A 9,023-nucleotide genomic window follows, 5' to 3' on the forward strand; every position below is an offset into this window, starting at 1 on the left:
GAAATTTTAAGGAGGACTGGCTTTACTCTAAATTGGATGCCCTCAGGGATGGAGTAATTCTGCACTTTGGTGTCTTTAAAAGTCTTATTTTGAAAGAGGGAAGAATAGACAAAAGGCTAAAGTTGGAATTGGTAGAGAAACAGCAGTCACTTATATTAGTCTAGTTCAGGGATGTTTGGTATTCTGTAGTTTGCGTAATGTTCATGTTTTGCTTGTGTTCAGATGTGATCATGGAGTTTCTGTCTTGACTCATCATGGTTACAGAGTGGCTGTGCTGGGTGTTAATGTTCTGTGAAATTGTTTATGTTAAATAACATCAAGGCCTAGCAGTGAATAGGAGGCTAATCTGCAGCAATGCCAAGGGTGGCTCCTAGAAGTCGTGAGCTTGTACTTTTCCTCACATTGACATATTTTTACATAGTTTTTCATTTTCTTACTCCCTTATTGGATTGTAAACTGCACAAAGACATAGACCGCTTTTGATTACCGCTGAGGTCCCAGAATTGAACCAAATCTTGCAGTCTCATAAGTACTTTAAGAATATTTATTGAATAAATGAATGAATTGTCCAATTAGCCCATCAGACTGTGAGTGGCCTGAAGTCAGGGGTCACTTTCAACTCAGCTCTGTATCTTTAGAAACAAACACATTTCTGGTGCATCTCTTTAAATGTCTCTTGAGTTAAAGAGGGGCTTTCCATAGGATAACATTTATTGATTTTTTAAAAATAAAGTAATATATGCAGCCCCTCCGGAAAACAGTGTGGAGGTTCCTCAAAAAATTAACAATAGAACTCCCCTATGACCCAGCAATAGCACTGCTAGGAATTTATCGAAGGGACACAGGAGTGCTGATGCATAGGGGCACATGTACCCCAATGCTCACTGCAGCACTCTCACCAATAGCCAAAACATGGAAAGAGCCTAAGTGTCCATCAACTGGACAAATGGATCAAGAAGATGTGGTTTATCTATACCATGGAATACTACATGGCAATGAGAAAGAACGAAATCTGGCCATGTGTAGCAACATGGATGGAACCTGAGGGTGTTATGCTGAGCGACATAAGTCAGGCAGAGAAGGACAGGTACCATATGTTTGCATATATAGGTGGATTAGGAGGAACTTAATGGAGGACTGTGGGGAAGGAGAAGGGGAAAAATAGTTGGGGAGATGCAGGGGTCCAGCCTCTGCAGGCCAGGGTTGGCCCGGAGAGTGATGGCTGGCGTTGGCGAAAGAAGACACGGAGCCAGCCTCTTCAGGTGGACTGTTCAAATTTATTTTTCAGCTTAGGGTTTTTATATAGCAAATCCAAACAATCATGCTTAAACGATTTACATTTTTTGAGTACAGTCATAGGATTTAGCATTTCTAAATTTTCTTGGCAACAGTGATTTTACGGTACATGATTTCCACTTCAGCCAATAAAATTTAACCAGGTAGTCATAACAAAGTTTTACATATTGGCAGGGTATCTAAGGATAAGTGAAGCATATTTCCAGAATACATGAGATCACAGTGCCCTTTAATTGTTTAAATTCAGTGGGCATGCAAAAACAGGATATAATTGTACCCGCGGTTGTAGGTAACAGACTCTCACAACCCCTTACTAAGAAAGAACAATGTCAACATTTATCATAGATGACGTATAGAAATGTTTTATGTGGACCAACTAGAATTTGGTCTCTGCATTTACCAATCTCATTCTTTGGTCAGAACAATCCATAAGTTGCCTTGCAGGCTTGAGGTCAGCAGGCAAATATTTCTCTAACGGTTTTTTGAGAAAGTCCTCCAAATCTAGTAAGTCTTGTTTTTGTCTCTGCTTATGGCATAATATGTATTCTTACTGGCAATTAGACTCATACAAGGAAAATGAATTCTAGGTCTCTTATAGACCCCATGCATAGCGGACTGTCTCCAATTTTGCTAATTGCTACAATATTCATTAGACAACATCTGATTGAAGGGGTGGACATGATATTTAGGTACATTCCATTTTGAAGGAAGGGGGGAACTTTGGGTGATTCTGGTTTCATAGTAACCCTAGAATAGACTAACAGCAGAAGTGAGAATAAAAGGTACAGACAAAGTAGAGAAGAAGAATTCTTCAGGGGGTTCTTCTGACTGCCTTGCCGTCTTTTCCCACAGGTGTCTCCCTGGGCCTTGCCATCAGAGATGACCTGTGCAGTCCTTTCCCACAGGTTTTTCCCTGGGCCTTTGCCATCAGGGATGACCTGTGCAGTTTCAGTCTCCGGCAGGGAGAGGGAGGGAGGCAAACCATGAGAGACTCTTGAATGCTGAGAACAAACTGAGGGCTGATGGGAGTGGGGGAGAGGGGAAGGTGGGTGATGGGCATGGAGGAGGGCACTTGTGGGGATGAGCACTGGGTATTATATGGAAACCAACTTGACAATAAACTATTTAAGAAAAAAAAAGGTAATATAACAAATTCCACTGTTTGAAAGAAGAACAATGTTTAATTCAAATGGGTCCACTCCTGACGAATGAAGGAAAATCAGGTCATGTTCCGAGATTTTTTAGTCTTTCTGCATTTTCCACCATATTGAACTTTCAGAGTGTTTTTCAAAGCTCTAAAAGAAATTGATATAAATATTTAGACACTATGTGTATTCAACATAACCTTCTCTTCTTCTAACCTAGCTGTGTTTTAGTAGGGATCTTAGGGAAAGATTATTACTATTAGCAATAAAGAAGTGGTTTTTCATTTCCCTGCAACCTTGGGAAGGACCTAGGGAAGACCTAGGGAAGAGGGTGAACAGTAAGTTTGAAGAAAGGACGGAAGCAGAGAGCTGATCATAAATTTGGGAGAAGAGGTAGTCTGTACAATTTCTCTTTCTTCTAAGGGAGCTCAGTGTCTGCCAGGAGATTATCATGACCACTAAACAGGAAATCTATTTGATGAGGTTTTGAGATTGTCTGGAGGGTGTCGTGGCCCTGGTTGAGGGGGACGATGGTAAAGGTTATATTTCTGAGTGAAAGAGAAAGTTGGTAAATATGGAAGAAGAAGAATTATGGGCTAGGGGCTAGATAGGAAGGCCTGTTGATGGCAAGGTGACCGCTTATTTTTATTTGCCTGAGACTGTTCTCTCTTGGCATTCAAAGTCTCACACTCCAGGAAAAGCCTCAGTCTCAGGCAAACAGGGTCGGTAGGTTGTCTAGTTGGAAACAACACAAGGACCCTGGTGACATAGGACAAGCATGATGCTAAGCTCCTTGCACGCCTTAGCTTGTTCAGTTCTCATGGTCAACTTCTCAGGTCATTGCTGCGGTTAAGTTACCTGTCGTAGGTTGTATGGTTTTTTTTTTTTATTTTTGTTTTAAATTTATTTTTTAATGTTTTATTTATTTCTAGGAGAGAGAGAGAGAGAGACAGCGTGAGCAGGGGAGGGTCAGAGAGAGAGGGAGTCACAGACTCCGAAACAGGCTCCAGGCTCTGAGCCAGTAGTCAGCACAGAGCCCAACGCGGGGCTCAAACCCACGAACCGTGAGATCATGACCCAAGTGAAAGTCGGACGCTTAACCGACTAAGCCACCCAGGCGCCCCTGTAGGTTGTATGGTTTAAAAGGCAAAAGATTTTTATGGTTTGAAGAGAAGCCAGAATATTGGTTCTATGGTGTAAATAGAAAAGATCAAATTCCAATCCGAGTCCAGAGTAAGAGTCTTTATTTGCTCTTAATCCACCCACTCAACTGAGAAACTGAGCCAGTACAAGTGATCAAATTAAGCAACACTTACCTCTAAAGGGTGCTTTTAAGTTTAAGCATGCTTTTTATGCCCATTATCACATGCAGCCCTCCTAAGAACCCATTAATTCATTTGTTCATTCATTCAACAAGTACTTATGGTGCTTCCTTTGTGCCAGACACTATATTAAGTGCTGAGAAAAAAACCACAAACCTGCCCTCTAACTTCATGGAGCTTATGTTTGTTGATAGGCCAAAACCAAAGAAACAGAAAAATAAAAAGAAAATATCTGGTAAGAATTATGAAGGAAACAGAAGCATACTAACATGAACAATACCAGAAGTAAATCTATTTTAGGCAGGATGGCCAAGAGAGGCATCTGTAATGGAGAAATATTTAGACTGAAGCTGAAATAATGGGAAACAACCAGTCCCGGGAAAAGCATGGACTTTGGCAGGAGAGGATGCTTTACCCAAAGGTTCTGAAGAAGCAGAGAGATTTGTATGTTTGAAACTATCAGGAAAGAAGTGTCAGCATTATCACAGCGTATTTAGCAAGTAAAGCAGGAAATATTATCTCATATCTGTAGATGAGAACTTGAGGTATGGAGGGGTCACAAGACTTCCCAGGATCACTTAACCCCGCAGAAGCAGGACTCAACCCAAAGTCTTCTGACTGAGCACTGAGACTTCTTGCTATAACCTTATCTTGAAAAGGGTGATTTTTCTTACAGCTTTGATTTTCAAACATTTTAGGAACAGGAACTTTTTTCACATATAGGCTCACATTGAAACCTGATGTTCAGAATAGGTAGACGGGGGCTTCTCTGCTGGAGTTGGAGGTGGGACTGAGAGTCTGTTGCTCAGTCCCCATTACTGCCACCCCACCGCACCCCACGCCCCAGGTTCATCCAGCCCGAGTGAAACTCCAGTGACGTTTTTAGTTTACAGAACCACATCTTGAGGAGTTCACATACATTTTCCAAAATATGTAGAAGGGTTGCCTTTTTTTTTTTTTTAATTTTAATTCCACTGTAGTTAACATACAGAGTTATATTAGTTTCAGGGGCACAATATAGTGATTCAGCNGCATCTTGAGGAGTTCACACACATTTTCCAAAATATGTAGAAGGGTTGCCTTTTTTTTTTTTTAATTTTAATTCCACTGTAGTTAACATACAGAGTTATATTAGTTTCAGGGGCACAATATAGTGATTCAGCACTTCCGTGTATTATCAGTCAGCTACATGTGAAGTTCTCAAGACAAGTTTCTGTTTGGAGTCTGATGTTTTCACTTACATGTTAGCGAAGCAGTAGACACAGGAATTAGGATACGTAACGTTATTAGAAGCGCATAAAGGGCTGACTCTTATGGAGCATATCGATTTCTGTTGTACGATCTTCTTTTGATAATAATCGCAGAGAATGCCCTGAAACAAAACTCACAGGTCAAACCCTCTATCCTATAATGATCTCTTAATGGCTTCTAACAAAAGTGCTTGGGAGTTTTATTTTGTGCAGACAGGAGATAATGATAAAATATGTCTTCTTTCACTCTTTAAATGTCACAACTTCCTTATGTTAAATTCAGCAGCCAGAGCCTTTGGGATTTCCATTTGAAAGGCAGCTGAGGCCGTATAGCCTTGACCTTTGGCTGTGGGATATGTATCTGCTGGAAGGGAAAGAGAACATTCTGGAAGTGACAAAAAAATGACTACAACCACTGTTGAACTGCTTCTGGAATCATTTTAGTTCATCAAAGCCCCCCTTAACTGTGGTGCCTGGATTGGAGCACCCTGCATGGTCCTACTCTGGTATTCGCTATATAGACCCTCTGGGGATTAGGAGGCTGGAATAGTGAGACAAGATTTCCGCAATATCTCCCCATTTTACTTTTCTTCCTTCATAGTCCCAGAATTGGAGTAAGCTGGATTCAGAGGACTTGAGTGACAGAGTAAATTGTCTACAGGGGGGCTTGGAAAGTTCATGAGCACCATGTAATGAGCAGAAAAAGGAGTGAGCTGCCACAGCTCCTACCTCACTGACTCAGATCACATAATATCTAGATATCCGTAGATCAAGGTGCTACCTCATCTATAAAACTTCAATGGCTTCCATTGCTTATAGCAATGTTTGCCAACTTAGGTCGCTTGGGTCATAATTCCTTCCAAATTCTGGCGCCATTTTTCTTTTAAAGTTTTTTTTACTGACTGGGATTCCTTTTTAATCCTGACTACTCACTGTAGAAATGTTCTAAACATGAATATCCGTGATATCTTGGATTTGAGGTTGTAATTTTATTTTTTCTAACACACATCAAATAAAAGTTATAATGATTACAATAAAAATATTCATTAAGTTAGCTAAAATCATCGCTAATATTATGAGAAGGAACTCAAGTTACTTTTTGAAAAATGCTGTTTATGCCTCTCATCTCCTTTTTTAGTGGGTAAGCCTACATGGCTTGTTCGGGGAGGCTTTACCAAAACAAATGATTCCTTGGTGTATTCTTAAGAGATGAAATGATTTCAAAAGTTGGGTATGAGTATGAAAAGAAGGATAATTTAATGGGAGAGAATTATATACACAGAGACAAAGTTGGAATGGCTTGGAGCCCAAAATAATTTACGTTACCTAGAACCTGAGGTGAGAAAAGGGAATTCTCCTTTTAGGGAGAAAGGCTGCCTTGAAGAAGGTATTGTAAGGCAGGCAAAAAGGTTTATCTCCCACCAGTACTAGAAGTCACTATTTGAAGGAGAGAGATGTCTCGATCAGGTTTGTATTTTAGAAGGTCCATATTTATAGTGTGGAGAAGATTAGTACAGGGATTGGCAAACTTTTCGTATGAAGCGCCAGGTAGCAAGTCTATTATATTTTTTAAGCCATGTGGTCTCTGTTGCAACTACTTAACTCATGTAACCTAAAAGCAGTCGGAGACAATGCATCAACTAATGAGCATGGATCTATTCCAGTAAAACTCTATTTCCAAAAATAAGTGGCCATAGTTTGCCAACTCCTGGATCAGACTTAGTGCCAGAAGACCATTAAGGTGGGCGCTGCAATAATATAGGCAAGAAGTGAGGAGAACTTAAATGCATCAACAGCAATGAATTTAGGAGGAGGAAAAAAAACCCCAGAAATTAGGAGCTTTAATTACTAGTGTTATATATGGAAATAGAGGTGCTGTAGAGACAGGGATGAAGCCTGGTTTACCTTAGGATCTCTTTCGACAGAGATGGGTAGATTGAACTATATGCATTGCCATCGTGTATATCAGAAATAATCAAATATTAGCAATTTCATGTGGTTTAATATGGTTCAACCTAATAGAAATGCTAGAAGCCTAAGATTGTAAAAATCATTCTCACATAGGAAGTAGAAAACTTACCTTATATGGAGTGTTACCAAAAATATCTGAAAGAGAAATGTTTAGAAAAAAGGTCAAGTAAAAAATGTAGCACTTAGATGTGAACAGCTAATTAACCTACTAAGGAATCCCATCTAAATGAATAACCAGGAAAATCATAGAAAAATACGTGGCTCCTTCATGTAAGATTTGCCTAGCCATGCCTGTTTCCCAAAGCACTTCTGCAAGCACACTTACTGTCCCATCTGAGAATTCAACCATAAACCGTTCCTAGGTGTTATGTTGACTTTCATCAGGAGAGATTTAAAACCAAGCTTCATCCTCTGGGTCTCAGTATATCATCCACAGCCAGGCTGCTCAGACATTGTGTAGACCTATTTTAAAGAAAGTCTAGTTCTTGATAGTCAGCCTGACCACCTGCTGACAGGAATCTTAGATACCTGCATTCTTTTTAACAATTGCCTATCTTAAATAACTTCTTTCCAAACTTAATCTGCTTATAAGGAAGCTTCTTGCTCTGTTTGGGACCTCTGTGTCAACAACTGCTTACCCAAGTGATTAACAGTTCCTTTAACCTTCATACTTTATGTATTACTTAACAGCCTTGACTTCTTTCAGCTGCTGCAGCTGAGTGTCCTTCTTGCCTACCCTTCTACTTCACCAGATCAAATCTCCATTGGGAGACTTAATTTCAGTTCATGGGTTTCCTTTCCAATTTTGCTGGAGTTAGTTGGGAGAGCTAGGTCCTCTCTTGAGATTTGATAACATCAGGTTGTGCTCTAATACTAAGCCATGTTAGAAATTAATACTGCTTTGTATAAATGGCATTTGAACATACATACACACACACACACACACAATCAATGCCAGTGTGTGGGAGTAGAGTGGGAAAGTATTAAGAAGAGACAGGAGGAGAGATGAAATTGATTATCAACTCAAAAGACCAAATTATTTGTCCAATCGTGATTATACCTCTCATAGATCACCAGTTAGGATATCTCAAGTCTGAANACCTAAAAGCAGTCGGAGACAATGCATCAACTAATGAGCATGGATCTATTCCAGTAAAACTCTATTTCCAAAAATAAGTGGCCATAGTTTGCCAACTCCTGGATCAGACTTAGTGCCAGAAGACCATTAAGGTNAGTGGGAAAGTATTAAGAAGAGACAGGAGGAGAGATGAAATTGATTATCAACTCAAAAGACCAAATTATTTGTCCAATCGTGATTATACCTCTCATAGATCACCAGTTAGGATATCTCAAGTCTGAACCTGTCTATGGCAGAGTTTTGGGAATATTGTAAAATGGATTCACCACTAATATTCATTCTAGTTGAAGTAGTAAATTCATCTCTGAGAGATATTTCAAAGTTCCAAAATTCCATACATCTAGAAAATGGCTATTATGGGCTTGTTACTTTCCTTGGATGATCAAATGTTTACTCCCTCCCCAAAGTTCTTTGACAAACCCTTACATGAGAAATAGCCAGTAGCCAAAAGAGCCACAAAGAAAGTTTTCATCTTTTCCCAAAAGGAACAATGGGATTCATCCGCTGGTGTTCCCTCTGTCAAGAACTTCCTAGTGATATCCTCAACGGCTCAATTCTCTTGATGAACTGAGAGCTCTACCCCCTTATGAGAACCTAAGATCCCATTATGAAGTCACTTTACAAATGATCTGTTTACCTATGACACTGAGGACAAAGTCACCAAATCCCCAAAGACTGAGAACACTTTGCAGGCCAAAATATTTCATTTGTAATAGGCTGCAGAGCTATGGTGTCACAGCAGGATTTAACACTGCTTTGTTTGGCTGTGAAATTATTATTCAGTTCCCTAGAAGTGCGTTCTGGTTTTTAACTAGCGAGAAGAAACAAATATGAAAAAGATGAATTTAGAGTGAATAATTCTGGGAAACATTTTTTGAAATGTACATGTCTATCTCCAACA

At 39.8% G+C, this 9,023-nt stretch overlaps 1 long non-coding RNA gene across 1 annotated transcript; it reads right to left on the minus strand.

Annotated features, from left to right (window-relative positions):
* Positions 1-2,493: 2,493 nt before the first annotated feature.
* Positions 2,494-8,663, minus strand: LOC144235512 (uncharacterized). The gene is made up of 4 exons (XR_013336232.1): positions 8,549-8,663; positions 7,094-7,119; positions 5,005-5,135; positions 2,494-2,591 (listed from the first exon to the last, which is right to left on the minus strand). It is a non-coding gene; the product is annotated as an uncharacterized LOC144235512 (long non-coding RNA).
* Between the last annotated feature and the right edge of the window lie 360 nt (positions 8,664-9,023).

The sequence above is a fragment of the Crocuta crocuta genome, unplaced genomic scaffold (genome assembly GCF_008692635.1).
Source record: "Crocuta crocuta isolate KB4526 unplaced genomic scaffold, BGI_CrCroc_1.0 scaffold340, whole genome shotgun sequence".
Taxonomy (NCBI): Eukaryota; Metazoa; Chordata; class Mammalia; order Carnivora; family Hyaenidae; genus Crocuta; species Crocuta crocuta.